Below are 17,332 nucleotides of genomic sequence, written 5' to 3' on the forward strand. Positions count from 1 at the left end.
TCACGTAGATATGTGGTACCACACTGAAGCAGTCAAATTAAACCTGGTCTCGATCAATATTTTAGACGATAACACATGCTAGGTCTAGGTTAGGTCTGGGATTTGCACTCATCAGGCTCATACATTCGCATATTTCTCATACTTGTTGGCCAGATTCTGGGCCTTTTTTGGCTTGGATCACGTAGTAATGTGGTACCACACTGAAACAGTCAAATTAAACCTGGTCTCGGTCAATATTTTGGAGGATAACGCATGTTAGGTCTAGGCTAGGTCTGGGATTTGCACTCATCAGGCTCATACTTTCGCATATTTCTCATACTTGATGGCCAGATTCTGGGCCTTTTTTGCTTTCGATCACGTAGTAATGTGGTATCACACTGAAACAGTCGACTAAACCTGGTCTCGGTCAATATTTTAGAAGATAGCGCATGTTAGGTCTATGTTATGTCTGGGATTTGCTCTCATCAGGCTCATACTTTCGCATATTTCTCATACTAGGTGGCCACATCCCGGCATTTTTCTGGTTTGGATCACGTAGTAATGCGGTACCACACTGAAACAGTCGACTAAACCTGGTCTCGGTCAATATTTTAGAGGATAACGCATGTTAGGTCTAGGTTAGGTCTGGGATTTGCACTCATCAGGCTCATACTTACGCATATTTCTCATTCTTGTTGGCCAGATCCTGGGCTTTCACTGGTTGGGATCACGTAGATATGTGGTACCACACTGAAGCAGTCAAATTAAACCTGGTCTCGATCAATATTTTAGACGATAACACATGCTAGGTCTAGGTTAGGTCTGGGATTTGCACTCATCAGGCTCATACTTTCGCATATTTCTCATACTTGATGGCCAGATTCAGGGCTTTTTCTGGTTTGGAACACGTGGTAATGTGGTACCACACGGAAACAGTAAATTAAACCTAGCCTGGGTCAACATTTCAAAGGATAACTCATGTTAGGACTAGGTAAGTTCTGGGATTTGCTCTCATCAGGCTCATACATTCGCATATTTCTCATACTTGATGGCCAGATCCTGGCATTTTTCTGGTTTGGATCACGTAGTAATGTGGTACCACACCGAAACTGTCCATTAAACCTGGTTTCGATCAATATTTTAGAGGATAACGCATGTTAGGTCTATGTTAGGTCTGGGGTTTGCTCTCATCAGGCTCATACTTTCGCATATTCCTCATACTAGATGGCCACATCCCGGCATTTTTCTGGTTTGGATCACGTAGTAATGCGGTACCACACTGAAACAGTCGACTAAACCTGGTCTCGGTCAATATTTTAGAGGATAACGCATGTTAGGTCTAGGTTAGGTCTGGGATTTGCACTCATCAGGCTCATACTTTCGCATATTTCTCATACTTGTTGGCCCGATTCTGGGCCTTTTTTGGCTTGGATCACGTAGTAATGTGGTACCACACTGAAACAGTCAAATTAAACCTGGTCTCGATCAATATTTTAGACGATAACACATGTTAGGTCTAGGTTAGGTCTGGGATTTGCACTCATCAGGCTCATACTTTCGCATATTTCTCATACTTGATGGCCAGATTCTGGGCTATTTCTGGTTTGGAACACGTGGTAATGTGGTACCACACGGAAACAGTAAATTAAACCTAGCCTGGGTCAACATTTCAAAGGATAACTCATGTTAGGTCTAGGTAAGTTCTGGGATTTGCTCTCATCAGGCTCATACATTCGCATATTTCTCATACTTGATGGCCAGATCCTAGCATTTTTCTGGTTTGGATCACGTAGTAATGTGGTATCACACTGAAACAGTCGACTAAACCTGGTCTCGGTCAATATTTTAGAAGATAACGCATGTTAGGTCTATGTTAGGTCTGGGATTTGCTCTCATCAGGCTCATACTTTCGCATATTTCTCATACTAGATGGCCACATCCCGGCATTTTTCTGGTTTGGATCACGTAGTAATGCGGTACCACACTGAAACAGTCGACTAAACCTGGTCTCGGTCAATATTTTAGAGGATAACGCATGTTAGGTCTAAGTTAGGTCTGGGATTTGCTCTCATCAGGCTCATACATTCGCATATTTCTCATACTTGATGGCCAGATTCTGGGCTTTTTTTGGCTTGGATCACGTAGTAATGTGGTACCACACTGAAACTCTCCATTAAACCTGGTTTCGATCAATATTTTAGAGGATAACGCATGTTAGGTCTACGTTAGGTCTGGGATTTGCACTCATCAGGCTCATACTTTCGCATATTTCTCATACATGATTGCCAGATCCTGGCCTTTTTCTGGTTTGGATCACGTAGTAATGTGGTATCACACTGAAACAGTCGACTAAACCTGGTCTCGGTCAATATTTTAGAAGATAACGCATGTTAGGTCTATGTTAGGTCTGGGATTTGCTCTCATCAGGCTCATACTTTCGCATATTTCTCATACTAGGTGGCCGCATCCCGGCATTTTTCTGGTTTGGATCACGTGGTAATGTGGTACCACACTGAAACAGTCCATTAAACCTAGTCTGGGTCAACATTTCAAAGGATAACTCATGTTAGGTCTAGGCTAGGTCTGGGATTTGCACTCATCAGGCTCATACTTTCGCATATTTCTCATACTTGTTGGCCAGATTCTGGGCTTTTTTTGGCTTGGATCACGTAGTAATGTGGTAGCACACTGAAGCAGACAATTATGCCTGATTTCTATCAATATTTTAGAGCATAACACATGTTAGGTCTAGGTTAGGTCTGGGATTTGCTATCACCATGCTCATACTTTCGCATATTTCTCATTCTTGTTGTCCAGATCCTGGGCTTTCACTGGTTTGGATCACGTAGTTATGTGGTACCACACTGAAACTCTCCATTAAACCTGGTTTCGATCAATATTTTAGAGGATAACGCATGTTAGGTCTATGTTAGGTCTGGGATTTGCTCTCATCAGGCTCATACTTTCGCATATTTCTCATACTTGTTGGCCAGATCCTGGGCTTTTTCTGGTTTGGATCACGTAGTAATGTGGTCCCACACTAAAACAGTCGACTAAACCTGGTCTCGGTCAATATTTTAGAGGATAACGCATGTTAGGTCTAGGTTAGGTCTGGGATTTGCACTCATCAGGCTCATACTTTCGCATATTTCTCATTCTTGTTGTCCAGATCCTACGGTTTCACTGGTTTGGATCACACAGTAATGTGGTACCACACTGAAACAGTCGATTAAACCTGGTTTCGATCGATATTTTAGAGGATAACGCATGTTAGGACTACGTTAGGTTTGGGATTTGCACTCATCAGGCTCATACTTTCGCATATTTCTCATACTTGATGGCCAGATTCTGGGCCTTTTTTGGTTTCGATCACGTAGTAATGCGGTACCACGCTGAAACAGACCATTAAACCTGGTTTCGATCAATATTTTATAGGCTAACGCATGTTAGGTCTATGTTAGGTCTGGGATTTGCTCTCATCAGGCTCATACTTTCGCATATTTCTCATACTTGATGGCCACATCCTGGCATTTTTCTGGTTTGGATCACGTAGTAATGTGGTACCACACTGAAACAGTCGACTAAACCTGGCCTCGGTCAATATTTTAGAGGATAACGCATGTTAGGTCTAGGTTCTGTCTGGGATTTGCACTCACCAGGCTCATACTTTCGCATATTTCTCATTCTTGTTGGCCAGATCCTGGGCTTTCACTGGTTTGGATCACGTAGATATGTGGTACCACACTGAAACAGTCAAATTAAACCTGGTTTCGATCAATATTTTAGACGATAACACATGTTAGGTCTAGGTTAGGTCTGGGATTTGCACTCATCAGGCTCATACTTTCGCATATTTCTCATAATTGATGGCCAGATTCAGGGCTTTTTCTGGTTTGGAACACGTGGTAATGTGATACCACACGGAAACAGTAAATTACACCTAGTCTGGGTCAACATTTCAAAGGATAACTCATGTTAGGTCTAGGTAAGGTCTGGGATTTGCTCTCATCAGGCTCATACATTCGCATATTTCTCATACTTGATGGCCAGATCCTGGCATTTTTCTGGTTTGGATCACGTAGTAATGTGGTACCACAATGAAACTGTCCATTAAACCTGGTTTCGATCAATATTTTAGAGGATAACGCATGTTAGGTCTATGTTAGGTCTGGGATTTGCACTCATCAGGCTCATACTTTCGCATTCTTCACATATCTGTTGAACAGATCCAGGATTTTTTCTGGTTTGGATCACGTGGTAATGTGGTACCACACTGAAACAGTCCATTAAACCTAGTCTGGGTCAACATTTCAAAGGATAACTCATGTTAAGTCTAGGTTAGGTCTGGGATTTGCACTCATCAGGCTCATACATTCGCATATTTCTCATACTTGATGGCCAGATCCTGGCATTTTTCTGGCTTGGATCACGTAGTAATGTGGTACCACACTGAAACTCTCCATTAAACCTGGTTTCGATCAATATTTTAGAGGATAACGCATGTTAGGTCTACGTTAGGTCTGGGATTTGCACTCATCAGGCTCATACTTTCGCATATTTCTCATACATGATTGCCAGATCCTGGCCTTTTTCTGGTTTGGATCACGTAGTAATGTGGTATCACACTGAAACAGTCGACTAAACCTGGTCTCGGTCAATATTTTCGAAGATAACGCATGTTAGGTCTATGTTAGGTCTGGGATTTGCTCTCATCAGGCTCATACTTTCGCATATTTCTCATACTAGGTGGCCGCATCCCGGCATTTTTCTGGTTTGGATCACGTGGTAATGTGGTACCACACTGAAACAGTCCATTAAACCTAGTCTGGGTCAACATTTCAAAGGATAACTCATGTTAGGTCTAGGCTAGGTCTGGGATTTGCACTCATCAGGCTCATACTTTCGCATATTTCTCATACTTGTTGGCCAGATTCTGGGCTTTTTTTGGCTTGGATCACGTAGTAATGTGGTAGCACACTGAAGCAGACAATTATGCCTGGTTTCTATCAATATTTTAGAGCATAACACATGTTAGGTCTAGGTTAGGTCTGGGATTTGCTATCACCATGCTCATACTTTCGCATATTTCTCATTCTTGTTGTCCAGATCCTGGGCTTTCACTGGTTTGGATCACGTAGTTATGTGGTACCACACTGAAACTCTCCATTAAACCTGGTTTCGATCAATATTTTAGAGGATAACGCATGTTACGTCTATGTTAGGTCTGGGATTTGCTCTCATCAGGCTCATACTTTCGCATATTTCTCATACTTGTTGGCCAGATCCTGGGCTTTTTCTGGTTTGGATCACGTAGTAATGTGGTCCCACACTAAAACAGTCGACTAAACCTGGTCTCGGTCAATATTTTAGAGGATAACGCATGTTAGGTCTAGGTTAGGTCTGGGATTTGCACTCATCAGGCTCATACTTTCGCATATTTCTCATTCTTGTTGTCCAGATCCTACGGTTTCACTGGTTTGGATCACACAGTAATGTGGTACCACACTGAAACAGTCGATTAAACCTGGTTTCGATCGATATTTTAGAGGATAACGCATGTTAGGACTACGTTAGGTTTGGGATTTGCACTCATCAGGCTCATACTTTCGCATATTTCTCATACTTGATGGCCAGATTCTGGGCCTTTTTTGGTTTCGATCACGTAGTAATGCGGTACCACGCTGAAACAGACCATTAAACCTGGTTTCGATCAATATTTTATAGGCTAACGCATGTTAGGTCTATGTTAGGTCTGGGATTTGCTCTCATCAGGCTCATACTTTCGCATATTTCTCATACTTGATGGCCACATCCTGGCATTTTTCTGGTTTGGATCACGTAGTAATGTGGTACCACACTGAAACAGTCGACTAAACCTGGCCTCGGTCAATATTTTAGAGGATAACGCATGTTAGGTCTAGGTTCTGTCTGGGATTTGCACTCACCAGGCTCATACTTTCGCATATTTCTCATTCTTGTTGGCCAGATCCTGGGCTTTCACTGGTTTGGATCACGTAGATATGTGGTACCACACTGAAACAGTCAAATTAAACCTGGTTTCGATCAATATTTTAGACGATAACACATGTTAGGTCTAGGTTAGGTCTGGGATTTGCACTCATCAGGCTCATACTTTCGCATATTTCTCATAATTGATGGCCAGATTCAGGGCTTTTTCTGGTTTGGAACACGTGGTAATGTGATACCACACGGAAACAGTAAATTACACCTAGTCTGGGTCAACATTTCAAAGGATAACTCATGTTAGGTCTAGGTAAGGTCTGGGATTTGCTCTCATCAGGCTCATACATTCGCATATTTCTCATACTTGATGGCCAGATCCTGGCATTTTTCTGGTTTGGATCACGTAGTAATGTGGTACCACAATGAAACTGTCCATTAAACCTGGTTTCGATCAATATTTTAGAGGATAACGTATGTTAGGTCTATGTTAGGTCTGGGATTTGCACTCATCAGGCTCATACTTTCGCATTCTTCACATATCTGTTGAACAGATCCAGGATTTTTTCTGGTTTGGATCACGTGGTAATGTGGTACCACACTGAAACAGTCCATTAAACCTAGTCTGGGTCAACATTTCAAAGGATAACTCATGTTAAGTCTAGGTTAGGTCTGGGATTTGCACTCATCAGGCTCATACATTCGCATATTTCTCATACTTGATGGCCAGATCCTGGCATTTTTCTGGTTTGGATCACGTAGTAATGTGGTACCACACTGAAACTGTCCATTAAACCTAGTCTGGGTCAACATTTCAAAGGATAACTCATGTTAGGTCTAGGTTAGGTCTGGGATTTGCACTCATCAGGCTCATACATTCGCATATTTCTCATACTTGATGGCCAGATCCTGAGCTTTTTCTGGTTTGGATCAGGTAGTAATGTGGTACCACACTGAAACAGTCGATTAAACCTGGTTTCAATCGATATTTTAGAGGATAACGCATGTTAGGTCTACGTTAGGTCTGGGATTTGCACTCATCAGGCTCATACTTTCGCATATTTCTCATACTTCTTGGCCAGATTCTGGGCTTTTTTTGGCTTGGATCACGTAGTAATATGGTACCACACTGAAACTGTCCATTAAACCTGGTCTCGGTCAATATTTTCGAGGATAACGCATGTTAGGTCTAGGTTAGGTCTGGGATTTGCACTCATCAGGCTCATACATTCGCATATTTCTCATACTTGATGGCCAGATCCTGGCATTTTTCTGGTTTGGATCACGTAGTAATGTGGTACCACACTGAAACTGACCATTAAACCTAGTCTGGGTCAACATTTCAAAGGATAACTCATGTTAGGTCTAGGTTAGGTCTGGGATTTGCACTCATCAGGCTCATACATTCGCATATTTCTCATACTTGATGGCCAGATCCTGAGCTTTTTCTGGTTTGGATCAGGTAGTAATGTGGTATCACACTGAAACAGTCCATTAAACCTGGTTTCGATCAATATTTTAGAGGATAACACATGATAGGTCTAGGTTAGGTCTGGGATTTGCTCTCATCAGGCTCATACCTTCGCATATTTCTCATACTTGATGGCCAGATTCTGGGCTTTTTTTGGTTCGGATCACGTTGCAATGTGATACCACACTGAAACTGTCCATTAAACCTGGTTTCGATCAATATTTTAGAGGATAACGCATGTTAGGTCTATGTTAGGTCTGGGATTTGCTCTCATCAGGCTCATACATTCACATTTTCCGCATACTTGTTGGCCCGATCCTGGGTTTTTTCTGGTTTGCATCACGTGGTAATGTGGTAGCACACTGAAACAGACAATTATGCCTGGTTTCTATCAATATTTTAGAGAATAACACATGTTAGGTCTAGGTTAGGTCTGGGATTTGCTATCATCATGCTCATACTTTCGCATATTTCTCATACTTGATGGCCAGATTCAGGGCTTTTTCTGGTTTGGATCACGTGGTAATTTAGTACCACGCTGAAACAGACCATTAAACCTGGTTTCGATCTATATTTTAGAGGATAACGCATGTTAGGTCTTGGTTAGGCCTTGGATTTGCCCTCATCAGGCTCACACGGTCGCATTCTTCACATACCTGGTGAACAGATCGTGGGTTTTTTCTGGTTTGCATCACGTGGTAATGTGGTAACACACTGAAACAGACAATTATGCCTGGTTTCTATCAATATTTTAGAGCATAACACATGTTAGGTCTAGGTTAGGTCTGGAATTTGCTATCATCATGCTCATACTTTCGCATATTTCTCATACTTGATGACCAGATCCTGGCCTTTTTCTGGTTTGGATCACGTAGTAATGTGGTACCACACTGAAACAGTCGACTAAACCTGGTCTCGGTCAATATTTTAGAGGATAACGCATGTTAGGTCTAGGTTAGGTCTGGGATTTGCTCTCATCAGGCTCATTCTTCCGCATATTTCTCATACTAGATGGCCACATCCTGGCCTTTTTCTGGTTTGGATCACGTAGTAATGTGGTATCACACTGAAACAGTCGACTAAACCTGGTCTCGGCCAATATTTTAGAAGATAACGCATGTTAGGTCTATGTTAGGTCTGGGATTTGCTCTCATCAGGCTCATACTTTCGCATATTTCTCATACTAGGTGGCCACATCCCGGCATTTTTCTGGTTTGGATCACGTGGTAATGTGGTACCACACTGAAACAGTCCATTAAACCTAGTCTGGGTCAACATTTCAAAGGATAACTCATGTTAGGTCTAGGCTAGGTCTGGGATTTGCACTCATCAGGCTCATACTTTAGCATATTTCTCATACTTGTTGGCCAGATTCTGGGCTTTTTTTGGCTTGGATCACGTAGTAATGTGGTAGCACACTGAAGCAGACAATTATGCCTGGTTTCTATCAATATTTTAGAGCATAACACATGTTAGGTCTAGGTTAGGTCTGGGATTTGCTATCACCATGCTCATACTTTCGTATATTTCTCATTCTTGTTGTCCAGATCCTGGGCTTTCACTGGTTTGGATCACGTAGTTATGTGGTACCACACTGAACTCTCCATTAAACCTGGTTTCGATCAATATTTTAGAGGATAACGCATGTTAGGTCTATGTTAGGTCTGGGATTTGCTCTCATCAGGCTCATACTTTCGCATATTTCTCATACTTGTTGGCCAGATCCTGGGCTTTTTCTGGTTTGGATCACGTAGTAATGTGGTCCCACACTAAAACAGTCGACTAAACCTGGTCTCGGTCAATATTTTAGAGGATAACGCATGTTAGGTCTAGGTTAGGTCTGGGATTTGCACTCATCAGGCTCATACTTTCGCATATTTCTCATTCTTCTTGTCCAGATCCTACGGTTTCACTGGATTGGATCACACAGTAATGTGGTACCACACTGAAACAGTCGATTAAACCTGGTTTCGATCGATATTTTAGAGGATAACGCATGTTAGGACTACGTTAGGTTTGGGATTTGCACTCATCAGGCTCATACTTTCGCATATTTCTCATACTTGATGGCCAGATTCTGGGCCTTTTTTGGTTTCGATCATGTAGTAATGCGGTACCACGCTGAAACAGACCATTAAACCTGGTTTCGATCAATATTTTATAGGCTAACGCATGTTAGGTCTATGTTAGGTCTGGGATTTGCTCTCATCAGGCTTATACTTTCGCATATTTCTCATACTTGATGACCAGATCCTGGCCTTTTTCTGGTTTGGATCACGTAGTAATGTGGTACCACACTGAAACAGTCGTCTAATCCTGGTCTCGGTCAATATTTTAGAGGATAACGCATGTTAGGTCTAGGTTAGGTCTGGGATTTGCTCTCATCAGGCTCATACTTTCGCATATTTCTCATACTTGATGGCCAGATTCAGGGCTTTTTCTGGTTTGGAACACGTGGTAATGTGGTACCACACAGAAACTGTAAATTAAACCTAGTCTGGGTCAACATTTCAAAGGATAACTCATGTTAGGTCTAGGTTAGGTCTGGGATTTGCTCTCATCAGGCTCATACATTCGCATATTTCTCATACTTGTTGGCCAGATCCTGGGCTTTTTCTGGTTTGGATCACGTAGTAATGTGGTACCACACTGAAACAGTCGACTACACATGGTCTCGGTCAATATTTTAGAGGATAACGCATGTTAGGTCTAGGTTAGGTCTGGGATTTGCTCTCATCAGGCTCATACATTCGCATATTTCTCATACTTGATGGCCAGATTCTGGGCTTTTTTTGGCCTGGATCACGTAGTAATGTGGTACCACACTGAAACAGTCGATTAAACCTGGTTTCGATCAATATTTTAGAGGATAACGCATGTTAGGTCTAGTTTAGGTCTGAGATTTGCACTCATCAGGCTCATTCTTTCGCATATTTCTCATACTAGATGGCCACATCCCGGCAGTATTCTGGTTTGGATCACGTAGTAATGCGGTACCACACTGAAACAGTCGACTAAACCTGGTCTCGGTCAATATTTTAGAGGATAACGCATGTTAGGTCTAGGTTAGGTCTGGGATTTGCACTCATCAGGCTCATACTTTCGCATATTTCTCATTCTTGTTGGCCAGATCCTGGGCTTTCACTGGTTGGGATCACGTAGATATGTGGTACCACACTGAAGCAGTCAAATTAAACCTGGTCTCGATCAATATTTTAGACGATAACACATGTTAGGTCTAGGTTAGGTCTGGGATTTGCACTCATCAGGCTCATACTTTCGCATATTTCTCATACTTGATGGCCAGATTCAGGGCTTTTTCTGGTTTGGAACACGTGGTAATGTGGTACCACACGGAAACAGTAAACTAAACCTAGTCTGGGTCAACATTTCAAAGGATAACTCATGTTAGGTCTAGGTAAGTTCTGGGATTTGCTCTCATCAGGCTCATACATTCGCATATTTCTCATACTTGATGGCCAGATCCTGGCATTTTTCTGGTTTGGATCACGTAGTAATGTGGTACCACACTGAAACTGTCCATTAAACCTGGTTTCGATCAATATTTTAGAGGATAACGCATGTTAGGTCTATGTTAGGTCTGGGATTTGCACTCATCAGGCTCATACTTTCGCATATTTCTCATACTTGATGGCCAGATTCAGGGCTTTTTCTGGTTTGGATCACGTGGTAACGTGGTACCACACTGAAACAGTCCATTAAACCTAGTCTGGGTCAACATTTCAAAGGATAACTCATGTTAGGTCTAGGTTAGGTCTGGGATTTGCACTCATCAGGCTCATACTTTCGCATATTACTCATACTTGTTGGCCAGATTCTGGGCCTTTTTTGGCTTGGATCACGTAGTAATGTGGTAGAACACTGAAACAGTCAAATTAAACCTGGTCTCGGTCAATATTTTGGAGGATAACGCATGTTAGGTCTAGGCTAGGTCTGGGATTTGCACTCATCAGGCTCATACTTTCGCATATTTCTCATACTTGTTGGCCAGATTCTGGGCTTTTTTTGGCTTGGATCACGTAGTAATGTGGTACCACACTGAAACTGTCCATTAAACCTGGTTTAGATCAATATTTTAGAGGATAACGCATGTTAGGTCTATGTTAGGTCTGGGATTTGCCCTCATCAAGCTCACACGTTCGCATTCTTCACATACCTGGTGAACAGATCTTGGGTTTTTTCTGGATTGCATCACGTGGTAATGTGGTAGCACACTGAAACAGACAATTATGCCTGGTTTCTATCAATATTTTAGAGCATAACACATGTTAGGTCTAGGTTAGGTCTGGGATTTGCTATCACCATGCTCATACTTTCGCATATTTCTCATTCTTGTTGTCCAGATCCTGGGCTTTCACTGGTTTGGATCACGTAGTTATGTGGTACCACACTGAAACAGTCAAATTAAACCTGGGCTCGATCAATATTTTAGAGGATAACACATGTCAGGTCTAGGCTAGGTCTGGGATTTGCACTCATCGGGCTCATACTTTCGCATATTTCTCATTCTTGTTGGCCAGATCCTGGGCTTTCACTGGTTTGGATCACGTAGTAATGTGGTACCACACTGAAACAGTCGACTAAACCGGGTCACGATCAATATTTTAGAGGATAACACATGTTAGGTCTAGGTTAGGTCTGGGTTTTGCACTCATCAGGCTCATTCTTTCGCATATTCCTCATACTTGTTGGCCAGATTCTGGGCTTTTTTTGGCTTGGATCGCGTAGTAATGTGGTACCACACTGAAACTCTCCATTAAACCTGGTTTCGATCAATATTTTAGAGGATAACGCATGTTAGGTCTACGTTAGGTCTGGGATTTGCACTCATCAGGCTCATACTTTCGCATATTTCTCATACATGATGGCCAGATCCTGGCCTTTTTCTGGTTTGGATCACGTAGTAATGTGGTATCACACTGAAACAGTCGACTAAACCTGGTCTCGGTCAATATTTTAGAAGATAACGCATGTTAGGTCTATGTTAGGACTGGGATTTGCTCTCATCAGGCTCATACTTTCGCATATTTCTCATACTAGATGGCCACATCCCGGCATTTTTCTGGTTTGGATCACGAAGTAATGTGGTACCACACTGAAACAGTCGACTAAACCTGGTCTCGGTCAATATTTTAGAGGATAACGCATGTTAGGTCTAGGTTAGGTCTGGGATTTGCTCTCATCAGGCTCATACCTTTGCATATTTCTCATACTTGATGGCCAGATTCTGAGCTTTTTTTGGTTCGGATCACGTTGCAATGTGATACCACACTGAAACTGTCCATTAAACCTGGTTTCGATCAATATTTTAGAGGATAACGCATGTTAGGTCTATGTTAGGTCTGGGATTTGCTCTCATCAGGCTCATACATTCACATTTTCCGCATACTTGTTGGCCCGATCCTGGGTTTTTTCTGGTTTGCATCACGTGGTAATGTGGTAGCACACTGAAACAGACAATTATGCCTGGTTTCTATCAATATTTTACAGACTAACACATGTTAGGTCTAGGTTAGGTCTGGGATTTGCTATCATCATGCTCATACTTTCGCATATTTCTCATTCTTGTTGTCCAGATCCTGGGCTTTCACTGGTTTGGATCACACAGTAATGTGGTACCACACTGAAACAGTCGATTAAACCTGGTTTCGATCGATATCTTAGAGGATAACGCATGTTAGGTCTACGTTAGGTCTGGGATTTGCACTCATCAGGCTCATACTTTCGCATATTTCTCATACTTGATGGCCAGATTCAGGGCTTTTTCTGGTTTGGATCACGTGGTAATTTGGTACCACGCTGAAGCAGACCATTAAACCTGGTTTCGATCAATATTTTAGAGGATAACGCATGTTAGGTCTTGGTTAGGCCTTGGATTTGCCCTCATCAGGCTCACACGTTCGCATTCTTCACATACCTGGTGAACAGATCGTGGGTTTTTTCTGGTTTGCATCACGTGGTAATGTGGTAACACACTGAAACAGACAATTATGCCTGGTTTCTATCAATATTTTAGAGCATAACACATGTTAGGTCTAGGTTAGGTCTGGAATTTGCTATCATCATGCTCATACTTTCGCATATTTCTCATACTTGATGACCAGATCCTGGCCTTTTTCTGGTTTGGATCACGTAGTAATGTGGTACCACACTGAAACAGTCGACTAAACCTGGTCTCGGTCAATATTTTAGAGGATAACGCATGTTAGGTCTAGGTTAGGTCTGGGATTTGCTCTCATCAGGCTCATACTTTCGCATATTTCTCATACTTGATGGCCAGATTCAGGGCTTTTTCTGGTTTGGAACACGTGGTAATGTGGTACCACACAGAAACTGTAAATTAAACCTAGTCTGGGTCAACATTTCAAAGGATAACTCATGTTAGGTCTAGGTTAGGTCTGGGATTTGCTCTCATCAGGCTCATACATTCGCATATTTCTCATACTTGTTGGCCAGATCCTGGGCTTTTTCTGGTTTGGATCACGTAGTAATGTGGTACCACACTGAAACAGTCGACTACACCTGGTCTCGGTCAATATTTTAGAGGATAACGCATGTTAGGTCTAGGTTAGGTCTGGGATTTGCTCTCGTCAGGCTCATACATTCGCATATTTCTCATACTTGATGGCCAGATCCTGGGCTTTTTTTGGCTTGGATCACGTAGTAATGTGGTACCACACTGAAACAGTCGATTAAACCTGGTTTCGATCAATATTTTAGAGGATAACGCATGTTAGGTCTATGTTAGGTCAGGGATTTGCTCTCATCAGGCTTATACTTTCGCATATTTCTCATACTGGATGGCCACATCCCGGCATTTTTCCGGTTTGGATCACGTAGTAATGTGGTACCACACTGAAACAGTCGATTAAACCTGGTCTCGGTCAATATTTTAGAGGATAACGCATGTTAGGTCTAGGTTAGGTCTGAGATTTGCACTCATCAGGCTCATTCTTTCGCATATTTCTCATACTTGGTGGCCAGATTCTGGGCTTTTTTTGGTTTGGATCACGTAGTAATGTGGTACCACACTGAAACTCTCCATTAAACCTGGTTTCGAACAATATTTTAGAGGATAACGCCTGTTAGGTCTACGTTAGGTCTGGGATTTGCACTCATCAGGCTCATACTTTCGCATATTTCTCATACATGATTGCCAGATCCTGGCCTTTTTCTGGTTTGGATCACGTAGTAATGTGGTATCACACTGAAACAGTCGACTAAACCTGGTCTCGGTCAATATTTTAGAAGATAACGCATGTTAGGTCTATGTTAGGTCTGGGATTTGCTCTCATCAGGCTTATACTTTCGCATATTTCTCATACTGGATGGCCACATCCCGGCATTTTTCTGGTTTGGATCACGTAGTAATGCGGTACCACACTGAAACAGTCGACTAAACCTGGTCTCGGTCAATATTTTAGAGGATAACGCATGTTAGGTCTAGGTTAGGTCTGGGATTTGCACTCATCAGGCTCATACTTTCGCATATTTCTCATTCTTGTTGGCCAGATCCTGGGCTTTTTCTGGTTTGGATCACGTAGTAATGTGGTACCACACTGAAACAGTCGACTACACCTGGTCTCGGTCAATATTTTAGAGGATAACGCATGTTAGGTCTAGGTTAGGTCTGGGATTTGCTCTCATCAGGCTCATACATTCGCATATTTCTCATACTTGATGGCCAGATCCTGGGCTTTTTTTGGCTTGGATCACGTAGTAATGTGGTACCACACTGAAACAGTCGATTAAACCTGGTTTCGATCAATATTTTAGAGGATAACGCATGTTAGGTCTATGTTAGGTCAGGGATTTGCTCTCATCAGGCTCATACATTCACATTTTCCGCATACTTGTTGGCCAGATCCTGGGCTTTTTCTGGTTTGGATCACGTAGTAATGTGGTACCACACTGAAACAGTCGATTAAACCTGGTCTCGGTCAATATTTTAGAGGATAACGCATGTTAGGTCTAGGTTAGGTCTGGGATTTGCTCTCATCAGGCTCATACATTCGCATATTTCTCATACTTGATGGCCAGATCCTGGGCTTTTTTTGGCTTGGATCACGTAGTAATGTGGTACCACACTGAAACAGTCGATTAAACCTGGTTTCGATCAATATTTTAGAAGATAACGCATGTTAGGTCTATGTTAGGTCTGGGATTTGCTCTCATCAGGCTCATACTTTCGCATATTTCTCATACATGATTGCCAGATCCTGGCCTTTTTCTGGTTTGGATCACGTAGTAATGTGGTATCACACTGAAACAGTCGACTAAACCTGGTCTCGGTCAATATTTTAGAGGATAACGCCTGTTAGGTCTACGTTAGGTCTGGGATTTGCACTCATCAGGCTCATACTTTCGCATATTTCTCATACATGATTGCCAGATCCTGGCCTTTTTCTGGTTTGGATCACGTAGTAATGTGGTATCACACTGAAACAGTCGACTAAACCTGGTCTCGGTCAATATTTTAGACGATAACACATGTTAGGTCTAGGTAAGTTCTGGGATTTGCTCTCATCAGGCTCATACATTCGCATATTTCTCATACTTGATGGCCACATCCTGGCATTTTTCTGGTTTGGATCACGTAGTAATGTGGTACCACACTGAAACTGTCCATTAAACCTGGTTTCGATCAATATTTTAGAGGATAACGCATGTTAGGTCTATGTTAGGTCTGGGATTTGCACTCATCAGGCTCATACTTTCGCTTTCTTCACATATCTGTTGAACAGATCCAGGGTTTTTTCTGGTTCGGATCACGTGGTAATGTGGTACCACACTGAAACAGTCCATTAAACCTAGTCTGGGTCAACATTTCAAAGGATAACTCATATTAGGTCTAGGTTAGGTCTGGGATTTGCACTCATCAGGCTCATACTTTCGCATATTTCTCATACTTGTTGGCCAGATTCTGGGCCTTTTTTGGCTTGGATCACGTAGTAATGTGGTACCACACTGAAACAGTCAAATTAAACCTGGTCTCGGTCATTATTTTGGAGGATAACGCATGTTAGGTCTAGGCTAGGTCTGGGATTTGCACTCATCAGGCTCATACTTTCGCATATTTCTCATACTTGTTGGCCAGATTCTGGGCTTTTTTTGGCTTGGATCACGTAGTAATGTGGTACCACACTGAAACTGTCCATTAAACCTGGTTTCGATCAATATTTTAGAGGATAACGCATGTTAGGTCTATCTTAGGTCTGGGATTTGCCCTCATCAAGCTCACACGTTCGCATTCTTCACATACCTGGTGAACAGATCTTGGGTTTTTTCTGGTTTGCATCACGTGGTAATGTGGTACCACACTGAAACAGTCGACTAAACCTGGTCTCGGTCAATATTTTAGAGGATAACGCATGTTAGGTCTAGGTTAGGTCTGGGATTTGCACTCATCAGGCTCATACTTTCGCATATTTCTCATTCTTGTTGTCCAGATCCTGGGGTTTCACTGGCTTGGATCACACAGTAATGTGGTACCACACTGAAACAGTCGATTAAACCTGGTTTCGATCGATATTTTAGAGGATTACGCATGTTAGGTCTACGTTAGGTCTGGGATTTGCACTCATCAGGCTCATACTTTCGCATATTTCTCATACTTGATGGCCAGATCCTGGCCTTTTTCTGGTTTGGATCACGTAGTAATGTGGTATCACACTGAAACAGTCGACTAAACCTGGTCTCGGTCAATATTTTAGAAGATAACGCATGTTAGGTCTAGGTTAGGTCTGGGATTTGCTCTCATGACGCTCATACTTTCGCATATTTCTCGTACATGTTGGCCAGATCCTGCGCCTTTTCTGGTTTGGATCACGTAGTAATGTGGTACCACACTGAAACAGTCGACTAAACCTGGTCACGATCAATATTTTAGAGGATAACACA

This window comes from Colletes latitarsis, unplaced genomic scaffold (assembly GCF_051014445.1).
Source record: "Colletes latitarsis isolate SP2378_abdomen unplaced genomic scaffold, iyColLati1 scaffold0024, whole genome shotgun sequence".
Taxonomy (NCBI): Eukaryota; Metazoa; Arthropoda; class Insecta; order Hymenoptera; family Colletidae; genus Colletes; species Colletes latitarsis.